At 42.7% G+C, this 14,789-nt stretch overlaps 1 protein-coding gene across 1 annotated transcript in view; it reads right to left on the reverse strand.

Moving 5' to 3' along the window:
* GABRA3 (gamma-aminobutyric acid type A receptor subunit alpha3) overlaps positions 1-14,789 on the reverse strand; it is a 212,719-nt gene that overhangs the window by 77,987 nt on the left and 119,943 nt on the right. The window lies entirely within an intron of this gene.

The raw sequence follows: 14,789 nt of genomic DNA on the forward strand, positions 1-14,789 counted from the left end.
AACCTCAGAGATCAAGTCTGAAGAGCTCATGGTTTCTTAACAGGGACAATATATGGGAGAGACTGTGCATGGATTCCTCAATGGAAAACTGGATGGGGTACGATTTGCCATTCCCTATATTCATTTCCCTACTTTAATATGTTCAAATAATCTATTCCAAGGTTTCCTTTCCAATTTCTTTCAAAATTTTTGAACCTTAACTTTCCTTGACCTAGATCAGAGATGGGAACCTTTTTTCTGCCAAGGGATATTTGGATATTTATAATATCATTTTCAATCCATACAAAATTATCAACTTAAAAATTAGTCTGCTTTATTTGGTCAAACATTTAGTTAACTCATGCCTAATGCCTTGGCAGGGCCAGATAATTATTTCTCTGGCCTTATATAGCCCTCAGGCCAGACATTCCCCACCCCTGGCCGAGATAGTAGCCTACTATGTAGAAATGGGACCCACAAGCAAAAATTTAGTTATTTGTGACCTAGATTTGTTGAGCTGTTTCTAGATATCCTATATAAATCCTGATTATATTGGATTCAATCCCTATCATGCTCTTCAAGTTGTAAATTGCCAACTGGTAAGCACCTCCAATCCTGGCTAATTGTTAAAACTGGATGAGTATGTGACACCTCACAAATGATCAGCACAGCAACACTAGATATTGCTCAAAGCAGGCTGGCTAAAGCAAGCATGCTTAGGTGTGTATTAGCAAGACCCTTACCTAGGCCAGTAGGCAGAAAGCAAGTGTGTGCCCTTCAACAAATAGTTACCCACCTTTTATTTTCAGTTTCCTTATCTATGCAATAGAGGGTGGAACTAGATAGCCAATGTCCTTGCAGCTCTAACTAATCCCTTAGATATTTATAAAATTTCCCGTATGTCCTGGAGAAAACTTCAGTTCTCAAGTTAGTCTACAATATCTCACTGATCCACTCTTTGTTTTTCAGTCATAAAGGAGGTTTTATGCCTCCAAGAGTTTGATATAAGAGAAATGTATTTCACTGAGAAACCTGCTCCTTGTGTTGGACACTTAAATACTCTATGAGTTTAATAAATGAAATTGTGTTTCTTCTCTTCACTTAGTATTTTTAAGATACTGCCTCTTATGAGTAATTCCGAGGGGAAATTACATCTACTCAGCAATCCTGGGGACAAGGAAAATAAGAGTACGGCAAATAGATTAACAAAGCAAAATGCAAAAGGCACTGGTTTCTGATTAGGACCAGAACTTATGTATAACTAAAGGCCCAGTGCACGAAATTTGTGCATGTGGGGGGGGGGGTGTATCCCTCAGCCCAGCCTGCACCCACTCCAATCTGGGGCCCCTTGAGAGATGTCCAACTGGCCACTGAGGCCGGATCCTGGTGGGATTGGGCCTAAACAGGCAGTCAGAAATGCCTCTCACAATGCAGGACTGCTGGCTCCCAACTGCTCGCCTGCCTGCCTGCTTGATTGCCCCTAACCGCTTCTGCCTGCCAGCCTGATCACCCCCTAACCACTCCCCTGCCAGCCTGATCCAAGCCTAACTGATCCCCTGCTGACCCAATTGCCCCTAACTGCCCTCCCCTGCAGGCCTGGTCACGGCCAACTGCCCTCCTCTGCTGGCCTGGTCAAAACTAACTGCCCTCCCTGCTGGCCTGATTGCCAACAACTGCCCTCCCCTACAGGCCTTGGTCCCCCCAACTGTCCTCCCTTGCAGGCTTGGTACCCCCAACTGCCCTCCTCTGCTGGCCTGGTCCCCCCCAAACTGCCCTCCCCTGCAGGCCTAGTCATCCCCAACTTCCTTCCCCTGCAGGCATGGTTCCCCCCAAATGCCCTCCCCTGCCAGCCTGGTCGCCCCTAACTGCCCTCCCCTGCGGGCCTGGTCCCCCCCAACTGCCCTCCTCTGCCGGCCTCATCACCCCTAAGTTACCTCCCTGTTGGACTGATTACCCACAACTGCCCTCCTCTGCAGGGCTGGTTCCCCCCAACTGCCCTACCCTGCTAGCCCAGTCACCCCTAACTGCCGTCCTCTGCCAGCCTTGTAGCCCCTAACTGCCCTCCTCTGTGGGCCTGGTCCCCCCCAACTGCCCCCCTCTTCCAGCCTGGTCACCCTTAACGGCCCTCCCTTACAGGCCTGGTGCCCCCCAACGGCCCTCCCCTGCAGGCCTGATTGCCCCAACAGCCCTCCTGTACTGGCCTGGTCTCTCCCAACTGCCCTCCTCTGCAGGCATGGTTCCCCACAACTGCCCTCCCCTTCCAGCCTGATCGCCCATAACTGCCCTCCCCTGTGGGCCTGATCCCCACCTACTGCCCTCCCCTGCTGGCCTGGTCTCCACCAACAGCCCTCCTCTGCCGGCCTGGTTCCCTCCCAACTGCCCTCCCCTTCCGGCCTGGTCACCCCTAACTGCCCTCCCCTGCGGGCCTGATCCCCACCTACTGCCCTCCCCTGCTGGTCTGATCTCCCCCAACTGCCCTCCTCTGCCAGCCTGGTTCCCCCCCAACTGCCCAACCCTGTAGGCCTAGTTGCACACAACTGCCCTCCCCTACAGGCCTGGTCCACCACAACTGCCTTCCTCTGCCGGCCTGGTTCCCCCTCAACTGCCCACCCCTGCTGGCCTGGTTTCCCCCAACTGCCTCCTCTGCCAGCCTGGTCTCTCCCAACTGCCCTCCTCTGCTGTCCTGGTTCTCCCAACTGTCCTCCCTTGCAGGCCTGGTCAACCCCAACAGCCCTCCTCTGCTGGCCTGGTCCCCCCCAACTGCCTTACCCTGCAGGCCTGGTCCCCCCAACTGCCCTCCCCTACTGGCAAGGTCACCCCTAACTGCCCTCCACTGTGGGGCTGGTCCCACCCAAAGGCCCTCCTCTGCCAGCCTGGTTCCCCCTCAACTGCCTTCTCCTGCTGGCCTGATTGCCCACAACTGCTCTCATCTGAAGGCCTGGTACCCCCCAACTGCCCTTCCCTGTAGGTGTGGTCCCCCACAACTGCTCTCCCCTACAGGCCTGGTCACCCCTAACTGCCCTCCCCTGCTGGCCTGGTCGCCCCTAACTGCCCTCCCCTGTGGGCCTGGTCCCCCCCAACTACCCTCATCTTCTGGCCTGGTCACCCTTAACAGCCCTCCCTTACAGGCCTGGTGCCCCCCAACTGCCCTCCGCTGCAGGCCTGATTGCTCCAACAGCCCTCCCGTGCAGGCCTGGTCTCCCCCAACTGCCCTCCTCTGCCGGCCTGGTCTCTCCCAACTGCCCTCCTCTGCCCATCTGGTCCCCCGCAACTGTCCTCCCTAACAGGCCTGGTTGACCCCAACAGCCCTCCCCTTTGGCCTGGTCCCCCACAACTGCCCTCCCCTACAGGCCTGGGTCCTCCCAACTGTCCTTCCTTTCAGAACTGGTCACCTCCAACTGCTGGCCTGGTGCCCCCCAACTGCCCTCACCTGCTGCCCCTGTCACCCCTAACTGCCCTCCCCTGCTGGCCTGGTCACCCCTAACTGCCCTCCTATGCCGGCCTAGTCTTCCCAACTGCCCTCCTCTGCCGGCCTGGTCCTCCCAACTTCCCTCCTCTGCAGGTCTGATTGCCCCCAACAGCCCTCCCCTGCTGGCCTGGTCCCCCTCAACTGCCTCCCTGCTGGCCCAGTCACCCCTAACTGCCCTCCCCTCCAGCCTGCTCCCTCCCAACTGCCCTCCCCCACAGGCCTGGTCACCCCCAAATGCCCTCCTCTGCTGGCCTGGTCCTCCCCAACTGCCTTACACTGCAAACTGCCCTACACTGCAGGCCTGGTCTCCCCCAACTGCCCTTCTCTGCCAGCCTGGTCACCTGTAACTGCCCTCCCTGCTGGCCTGATTGCCCACAACTGCCCTCCTCTGCAGGCCTGTCCTCCCCCCCCCCCGTCGGCCTGGTCCCCCACAACTGCCCTCCCCTACAGGCCTGGGTCCCCCCAACTGTCCTCCCTTGTAGGCCTTGTCACCCCCAACTGCCTTCCCCTATAGACCTGGTCCCCCACAACTGCCCTCCCCTACAGGCCTGGGTCCCCCCAACTATCCTCCCTTGTAGGCCTGGTCCCCCACAACTGCCCTCTTCTGCTGGCCTGGTCCCCCCCCCAACTGCCCTCCCCTATAGGCCTGGTCCCCCACAACTGCCCTCCCCTATAGGCCTGGTCCCCCACAACTGCCCTCCCCTATAGGCCTGGGTCCCCCCAACTGTCTTGTTCCTCCTCAACTGCCCTCCCTTGCTGGCCTGGTCTCCTCAACTGCCCTCCTCTGTCGGCCTGGTCACCCCTAACCGCCCTCCCCTGCTGGACTGATTGACCACAACTGCCCTCCTCTGCAGGCCTGGTTCCCCCCAACTGCCTTCTTCTACAGGCCTGGGTCCCCCCAACTGTCCTCCCTTGCAGGCCTGGTCCTCTCCCTAGTGCCCTCCCCTGCAGGCCTGGTCCCCCCAACTGCCTTCCCCTGCTGGCCCGTTCACCCCTAACTGCCCTCCCCTGCTGGGTTGGTTGCCCCTAACTGCCCTCCCCTTCATGCCTGGTCTCTTCTAACTGCCCTCCTCTGCTGGCCTGGTCACCCACAACTGCCCTCCTCTGTAGGCCTGGTCCCCCCCAACTGCCCTCCCCTGCCAGCCTGGGTCCCCCCCCCAAACTGTCCTCCCTTACAGGCCTGGTGTTCCCCAACTGCCCTCTTTCTGCTTGCCACCTTGTGGTGGCCAACTTGTGTCCATATGGGGGCATCCACCTTTGACCACATGGGGGTGGCCATCTTGTGTGTTGGAGTGATGGTCAATTTGCATATTACTCTTTTATTAGATAGGATAACTCTCCCGTCTTCCTTCCCATCTATTTCTTGCCCATCCCTCCTAAGCAGAGCAGAGACGAGAAAGCAGAGATTGATGAGGGCAAGGTACCTCACAAGGTAAATTATTCTTTGCTCTTTTCATTGGCTCTTAAACATATCCTAAAGCTCTCTAACCTCTTGTGTCCTACTGTCTTCCTTTCCTGCCTTCCCTCTACCTTGCCACAACTTTCAAGACTTCTTTAAGCTTTTTCTGCAGCAGAAAGCACCCTGACTGTACTCAGGGTAGTATACTCATCACCACAATCTATGCCATAAACATCTCCATCCACTCCAAAAAATTCCCCTATGCTCTTTTTAAATAATAATAATTATTATTATTTTGTGTGATAAGTACACTTAACATAAGATGCCCACTTTGGAAAATTTTAAGTATTGTCAATCGGCAAAGTATCTGAATAAACACCACTCCAAAAAATGCATATAGATATATGAAAATGTGCTCAACATTATTAATCTTTAGGGAAAGGCAAATTAAAACCACAACGAGACACTGCTATGTGTGAATTATAATAACTAAAGTAAAAAACATGACAATATCAAGTGTTGACAAAACTTTGGAGAAAATGGAGCCTCATAAATTACTGGTGGAAATATATAATGCTAAAGCACACTTTGGAAAACCATTTTGGCGGTTTCTTTAAAATATCAACATAAACTTCCCTTAAAATGTTATGGTTCCACTTCAATTCTCCACTACCCAAGAGAAATGAATACATATGTCCACAGAAAGACCTGTTAATAGCAGAGTTATTTATCATAGCCACAAAAAAACAAACACAGAAACAATCTAAATGTCCATCAAATGATGAATGAATAAACAAAATATGAAACATCCATATGAGGGACTATTAGTCATTAACAAAAAGGAATACACACAACATGGATAATCTCAAATGCCTTATGCTAAGTAAAAGTAGCATATATTGTTCAAAAGGAAATATATTGTATGATTCCATTCGCATTAAGTATCTAGGAAAGGACAATCTATTGATACAGGAAATAGATTAGCGGTTGCCAAGGACTAGGGCTGAGAATGGATGGTGACTGGAAATTTTTGAAGGGATTTTTGGAGGTGATAGAAATGTTATAAATACACATTTGGTTATTGTTGCATAACTCTGTATATTTAATATAAATCCCTGAAACTTAAACCAGATGAATGTTATCATATGTAAATGATAGTTCAAGAAAAGCTCTTACAAAATTAAAAAACAGAAGTGGGATTTAAGCACAGCCTTGAAGAGCATAGATTCCAAAGCCAGACTACCAAATTTACAACACAGCTCTACCTCTTCCTAGTTATTTGAAGAGGTAGAGCTGTGTTGTAAGTTTGGTAGTCTGTGCAAGTTATTTCTGTTCTCTGTGCTTTGTTCGCTTATATTTTACAGATGCTAATTAAAGCTCTAAGATAGGATGGTATTATGAGGTGGGTGATGGTATATAGGGAAGACAAGAAGTCTGAGAACTGAGACTCAGAATAAAACAATGGGGTTCATGTCTTTTCCACTGAATTTCAACACACTGGTGATTCTCAATATTTCATCTGCTTCCTACAGTATGTACTACCCATGGGTAATATTGCTTTTACCTCAGGCAAAAAGTACATGTATCCGAATCTCAAAGTGGGAAGGGGCATAAAATAAGGGGTAAACAGTAAATGGAATATGGTAGTTTAAAAATGTTTAAACCAGTGATTATGCTATACTATTTCATTGAGTTAAAGATCCCTACTCTAGAGTTGCTTTCCAGATGTGTTAGAGGAGAATCTGTTTCCTTGCCTACCTAGCTTCTTAGATGCTGTTTATATTCCTTGACTCATGGCCCTTTCCTCCATTTTCAAAGCCAGCCATGTTGCAGCTCTCTGATATTTTTTCTACACTTACATTTCCCTCTCACCATAGCTAAGAATGATTTCTAGCTTTCAGGACTCTTGTGATATTATTTCAGATGGTTGAATAAGCAAGGATACATTCTCCATCTGAGGGTCCTAAATTTAATCATATCTACAAAATACCCTTTGCCATGTACATTTATAGTTTCTGAGAATTAGGACATGGGCATCTTTTAGGGGCATTACTATATCTACCACGCATAGCAAAACAAAGAAAACACACAAACAAAAAAATCAAAAGACTACTGATAAGCTGGGAGAAAAATTTTGTAATATATCATAAACAAAGGCTAATATCCTTGATACATAAAGAACTCTTAAAATAAGAAAACTTAATGGAAAATGGGCAAAAATCATGGGCACACAATGCACAAAATGATTTCAAAATGGCCTTTGAACATATGAAAAGATATTCAAGCTCACTCATAATTAGAGAAATACAAATTAAAAATATATGGAGACATAATTTCTTATCTACTAGACTGGAGAAAATTTACACATTTAATAATTCATTCTATTGGTGAGACTATGTAAACTGTCTCATACATTGCTGGTGAAAATATAAATTGGTACAACCTTATTGGAGGAAAATTTGGCAACATCCAACAAAACTCAATGTGCACTTACAATTTGAATGAACATTTTTCATTTTTTTTTGTATTTGCTCTGAAAGTACACTTCTAACAATATAAAAATACACAGCCACATGGCTATTTATTGCTACACTGTTTATAATTGTAAATTGTCGCTTAAATTGTCTCAAACTTATGCTTGCTCTACATATATTCCTTTTTATCCTGCTATTCAATTTTGTAATCCTTCATGGGCAGTTTCTATGCTATTTTCTACATAGTAGAACCAAATAAATGTTTGCTGATTTGAAAATTACTAGGGCTAAATAATCATTTGTTATAAGAAATCTCATTTTGGAATAAAGATCTCATATAACTTCAAAAAAGGGGGATCCCTGCTATAGACTTAAAGCCACTGAGTAAATAGTTTCTTTTGTACTTCTTTGGAATTGAGACAAATTAGTGATTTGGTTATTTGGTGCCCTTATCTGATCTTCATTGGAAATACAGTGGAATCTCAGTTCTCAAACTTAATTCATTATGGAAGGCTGTTTGAGAAGTGATTTGTTTTAAAAAATCATTTTTTCACATTAGAAATAATATAAATTGAATTAATCCATTCCAGACCCCCAAATGATTCCGTTTTAACCTTTCTCAATTGCCTGTGATCATTGTTTCACGAACACTTTCACACCTTTAGCAATATCAACACTCTTGACGGTCTCTTATGTTTTAAAATTATGCGAATAATCAATTTCACCAGTAGCCAGATCAGACAACACTTGAACACCTCTATCATACTTTGCAATTGTTTCTTTCTTAAGCTCTATTGTTCTCACAACTTTCATTTTTACTTTGCTGCTATCACTAACCTTCCTAGGACCTATGGTGACTTACTGTATGCATTTAATAATAATAAGCAGCAACAAAAGCTAAAAACAACATGAAAATATTCACATCACAATTTCCTGAGATGGTAAGAATGCGAGGTTTAGTGGTAAATTGACTCATACTCGTGCATTCTCTCCTTTGCCATCCGAGAGAAAGGTATCAGCATGAAAGGGCCTTTGGGTCAAGTTTTGTTCGACAACTGAGATATTTTCCTGTGCACAACTTGGTCAAGAAACAAACTGTTCAAGATAGCAGACATTCGAGAACCAAGGTTTGACTGTATGCACATTTTCAAAATGAGCACACATATCAGAGATTATTCTTACTATACTATTTTATGATTTTTATATTGTACTATATCATTAATACAAAAAACAGTATTTATTTTGCAATTATTATACAGTGCTTTGCATTTTTAGGATTTTTTTGTACATGTTTCTTGAACTAGATTGACTATCACATGTAAGTCATCTGCTTTTAAATGGGAATTCACCCAATGCACTAAGCCAACAAGAAAAAAAAAAATCCATTTCATATGCTATTACATCCATGTCTTCAGTGTCCATTTGCCTTTGGCATACTGAAAGTGACCCTTCTGGAAAATGAAGCTCTCGTTCTCATATCTTGATAATACCTCTCACTTTACTAAGATAATTTCCCATTTTTAACCTTTGACTACTGCAATGTGTATAACATATTTCTTTTTTAAAAAATATATATTTTATTGATTTTTTACAGAGGAAGGGAGAAGGATAGAGAGTTAGAAACATCGATGAGAGAGAAACATTGATCAACTGCCTCCTGCACACTCCCTATTGGGGATGTTCCCACAACCAAGGTACATGCCCTTGACCAGAATCAAATCTGGGACCCTTCAGTCTGCAGGCCTATGCTCTATCCACTGAGCCAAACCGGTTAGGGCTAGAACACATTTCTTACCCATAATCCTGGGGAACTATGCACATAATATTTGCAGGCCTTAAAATATACATGCCATAGCTCAATTGAGAATTCTAAAAATTAGAAAATGGACATGAATAACCTACTTATTAACAACTGCCCTACAGAAAAATATAAAATTATTTCTAGATTTTTTTTCATGTAGAATAAAAATCTTCAAATGGGGGCATAAAATAGGAAAAACATATCTAGAGAAAAAATATGTTCCTGAACTAACTGGGGTCCTAACAGTTAAACATCTAAATGTTATTGAGTATATGCATTGTTCAGCTAGACTGTCAACACATTGAGAGGATGGAGGAAGGAGTAGCTTAAATTTATAGGGACAAGGGTCTCTGGAGCTCAGTATGAGCCCCTAAGCAATATGTCACTTAGGTCTTTTAAAAGTGGAACAATTTGGTCTGCATTCAGAAAACTGTTTTTTTCTAAAAACCAAAGGGTAAACATTACTTCTGGAGTGGCTGATGTGCCAGACAGGCTATTACTATCATCATGGATTAAAGGGCAGGATCTTGGATTTATGGTGAAAAAGAAAAGATAGTAAATTAATAGCCATTACCAGTAGAGGAGTAGAGGATGGGTCACTTGAAATATACCACTATCAACCACCCAAACCAAGCAGCATAATAGTCACAAGAATCCCAGTTGTCTCAGGCTTGCCATTGAATCCTGGAACTATAGGCAAAAGACTTCAGTACACTGGAAGGTCAACACTCTACCACTGCATTTAGCCTTTAGAGGAAGCACATCTGTTTTAACAATTACTCAGATGTATAGCTCCAGCCTCATTTTCTCATATTCACACTGTCCCCAACTCTCCAGCCATCTTCAAATACTTGTGATTTTACCAAAGCTTTCATGCTCTGTGTCTTTGTACACATTGATTTTCCCCCCTGCCTGGAACGCCATTTTTTCTTCATATGTGCAACAAATTTCCTTCAAGTCCTTGCTCAAATATTACCTCTTCCACAATGCTTTGTATGTGCCCTACAGGCATAGTTGAGTTCTCTGGCTCACAGAAATCCCAGAGCACTTTGGACAAATACTTTAGTTTTTATCACTGTTGAAATAACCTCCTAGCCCCAAGATAATGCTACTCCTGCCTGGAGGGTCATGTCAACAAACTGAAACTTAAATAATTCGTGTCCCTGTAAAACTCTATATCATAGTATATCCAATCAGACAATCCCCAAATGCCAAGGCAACTCTAGGCCTTCTCATACCAAACATGGTTAACTATGTGCCCCTGCCAATCAGATCTTTTCTAGTTTTTTTCTTCTTTGTTCTTTATTCTTTATCTTATAAAAGCTTCCTGCCTTCTGCCCCATTTTGCAGTTCTCCCTCTGGAGTCTGTTCACTTCATGATGTGTTAATAAAGTTTGTTTGTGTTGCCTAAATTGTTTTCCTTTGATCATTTTTAACAGCACATAATGTTATCAGTCTGTTTATGTGTCTGTCTTCTGCACTGGACTGTGAGCAACTTGAGAGAAGGGTCTCTATTTATCATTGTAATCCCATCCCTAGTATGGTGGTTGGATAGTCAATAAATGCTTCTTTTTTAATAACTATTTTTGCAAGATAGGCAGAGCAGGTATTTTCAGCCCATTTAAAACAACAACAACAACAACAAAAAAAACTGAGGCCCAGAGCGGAGAAATGCCTTATCCATGGTTATACTATTGATCTGTGCCAGAGTTGGGACTCACAGCTGGAGCTCCTAATTCCAATTTTAAAGTCCATGTCACTACAACATAGGTCTATACTCTGTTTAGGGGTAGCATCTAAAATAGCTATGTTCTTTGAAACTAGAGGGAACCTTCTGATGATCTGTAAATCCCCCTTGTGTTAGAGTGAGCTTTTTAACTCAATCTGCTTGGAGATCAGCAGCTTGCCTTTGAGAATAAAGGAAATTCTTATTAGTTCAAGACCCCAATTTCCTCTTGCAGCTGGCAAAAATGAAACAAATGTGTGAGGACCTGTTGGGAGTACATTCTTTCTTCCATCTATCCAGCTCAAATCCTGTGATGCTCTCCCATATCTGGGCCCAGACCTCCAAATCATGATGAAATGTGTAGTTTTTAGCTCACAGCACTTCATTGTTGGCTGTTTGTGAAACTTCTATTATGCCTTATAATACAGTGAACAATGTGTCCTATCATTTCTGCAAGATATGAGCTCTTAGAAGGTAGGGGTTAATATCACCATGTGAAGTGCAAAGAATAATTTGTAATTGACTGAGAACTTGTACTATTACTTGATTCTCCCCTCATTACAAGCTTTCTCAGAGTCCAAAATGAGCCACTCTATCGTCTATGCTCTTGCCTCTGTTCATTAGAGTGAGGTTCACTAAGTATGAACCACTTCTGTGAGTTAGTTGCGAGCTAAATGAATAAAGAACTATAAGTGGAATCTCCTAAAGTCATTACAAAAAAAGGACCATGTGCAATAAAGCTATCAATGCTTGGTTGTTTTGATTACATTAAATCATATACAACTAGCATTGTGACCTAAATGCTTTCCCTGGTCCCTGTCCATTTCACAGGTAGTCTCTATAATGAAGACACAAGGGCAAGCCATTTACATCTAAAGTAGGAAGAGAAGAGATTTGCCATTAACATTTGAAGTCCTGGCATCATGCACAATTTATCTTTCAAAATATTTGTCTTTCAAACACCCCAAGTATATAAGCAAAACTGACTCATATAATCAAAGAATAAAGGAAGGCATGAAGGTCTAATATGAGAGCAAGCCTCTTAATTGGTTCAGAAAAATATACCACTTTCTTCTTGATGATGCAAGACGGAGAAATGAATGCTTATTTTCTTTAATTCTACATTAAGTATAGAACCCTATTATTGTGTAGCCTAATACATAGAAGACACTCTGTGCAATGTATTCAATTTTACAAAACCCCATTGTGTTAAAGTAGTTATAAAAGTAGGGACATTAACACAAACACCTCTACAAGGTGGACATGTTCCAGGACATATGTCAAGCAACTGACATGGCTTATCATATTCACTCCCCACAACTGTCTTGTGAGGCGAGTATTGTTTTGATTCAACCCATTTTACAGAGGGAGGTCCAGGCATAGTCTTACTACAGAACATATATTCTAAATCTATCATATTTGAACTATAACATGAATGATCTGATCATGTTGCTCACTTTTTAAAAAACAATAATGTCTCCCTATAACTACAGGATAAACATGCTGTATCACTTCCAGGCTATTATCCCTCATCTGTCATGCAGAAATATTTCCAAACAGGTATTCTATTTGGCTGTATTTCCCAATATACTTCCTTATCATTGTTATTTTCCAAAAGCTTATTTTTTTCATCCACATTCAATGAAAATGTTAACACTTAGATTATCATTTTTTTCCTAACTTTTAGTACTTCCATTATCCTAGGGGACTCATTTACTTACAAGAAGCATTCATACAACATCCTGACCCTCACCAACTTCCAATCAGGCACTAAATACCACCAGTGCTACCTTTTGAACATATAATAGATCCATATCCTTTAAAAAAAATCTTACTTAGCCCTAGCTGGTTTGGCTCAGTGGATAGAGTCTCAGCCTGCGGACTGAAGGGTCCCGGGTTCAATTTTGGTCAAGGGCACATGCTAGGGTTTCGGGCTCAATCCCCAGTAGGGGGCATGCAGGAGGCAGCCAATCAATGATTCTCTCTCATCATTGATATTTCTATCTCTCTCTCCCTCTCCCTTCCTCTCTGAAATCAATAAAAAATATATTTTTAAAAAACCTTATTTAGTGGAAAAAGCAGTAGTTTTAAGCCAGACAGTCCTTAATTTGCGTAATAATTTCAACATCTTGCATAAGTCATTATTAATTTTAAGCTTTACTTTCTAGATCAATTAAATAGAAATGATACCTATTTTGAATAGTTTTTGTGAAGATTAGAGTTGTTTGAATAGTGGCAATAGTAGCTCTGTAGTACATATAATTGTTATTACTATTATTATTAGAGTATTGCAGCTCATAAAACTAGGCACCTCATCTTCATCCTTGCTTTCCTCTAATCTACCTGCCACACTGCTCCCAGAGTGATCTATCTAAAACGCAAATCTGTTTGTGTCATTCTTTTGTAATAAACTCTTTAATGAAGCCCTATAATTTTTATGCCGACATAGCTTCTAAGCAGCCCTTCTTCAACCCAGGCCACTTCTCTGCACTTTACTCTGTGGTCCAGTCACACTGAACTTCTTTTAGTTTCTTTAATGTATTATTACCACCTCCTCCCTCACTCCCCTGGCCTTCATACCTTCCCCTTCCCCTTCCCCTTCCCCTTCCCTTTCCCTTTCTCCTTCTTCTTCTTCCGCTCTCTCTCTCTCTCTCTCTCTCCCTCCCTCCCCCCATTCTCTATGAAACATTTTCTTTCTATCTTTTACTCTAATTTAACTCTTCACTTCTTTTTAGTCTTGGTTTAAAAGTGAATTCCTCTGGAATTCATTGTGGCTATTCTCCATAGACTCACTTTATTCTACTTTATTGTCATGATTTATTTAATTGTTTTCCCCACTAAAATGTAAGTGAGGGCAGAGACCTCATTTATTTTTGCTCATCACTGTATTCCTAGTTTTATGATGAATTGTGTCAATTCATGAATAGCTGCCTTTGTGCATGCTATTTCCTCTGCCTAGAATACCTTCCTATACCTTACCTTGTACCTACACTTTCTTCAAGATTCAGGATATAGGATAAGCATTGCCTTCTTTCTACAACTTTTCTTGATGCCATAACATGATTTTGGATGTTCCTTGCACTGTAATTCTAACACATTTTGCACCTCTCTCTGTTTAAGGACTTCTATATTATTGTGCAGCTATCTGTGCACATATCTGCTTTAACCATTGGGCTGTAAGGTCATTAAGAGCATGATATGTGTCTTATTTATCTCTATAGATCAGCACTTATTCCAAAATCCACAAACATGATAAGCACTCACAAATGGGTTGAATGAATGATTCAAGTCAATGGGATAAAATCTAGTTAAATTCAATGAGTACTTGTCCCTCATACTCAAATAATCACTGGAACTGTTTTACTGTTATGTATTATGCAACATTCATATACCATAGGTATAAAGAAAAATACAATGAACATATGTATCCATATCTTCATCAATAAATAAAATGTCATTAATAGAAATCCAGTTCCCTATATATTCACGTCTGATAAAATGGAAAATTCATAAACATGTGCATCACTTTGATCAGGGTTCTGTTCATTTTTCTATATCATTCCAATTTTAGTATGTGTGCTGCTGAAGTAAGCATCAGGTAATGAGCTTTGGCCTGAATTTTTATGGTTGTCTTGAGGTCTCAAGATGAACAAGACAAGGCTTCATTCTCAACTGCCCTAGTTACACAGCCCTGCAATCCTTGGTAGGATTTTTCTAAGAAGCTACTATTATTCTGTAGTTTTCTCATGGAATCCAGATATAATTTCTGAGGATCAAAAATAATAACAGTAATGTGGTAGAATAACAAACACTTTCTGAAAAATTCTAAGTGTTCTTCAGACCTTATCCAATTTGTGCTTTTTAAGTGTCTTCAAGAAGGTAGCAGCTACATTGTTACCTGAATGAGAAAACAGGTAATGTGTATCTTACAAAAAAAAGGT

The sequence above is a fragment of the Plecotus auritus genome (genome assembly GCF_963455305.1).
Source record: "Plecotus auritus genome assembly, chromosome: X".
Classification (NCBI taxonomy): domain Eukaryota; kingdom Metazoa; phylum Chordata; class Mammalia; order Chiroptera; family Vespertilionidae; genus Plecotus; species Plecotus auritus.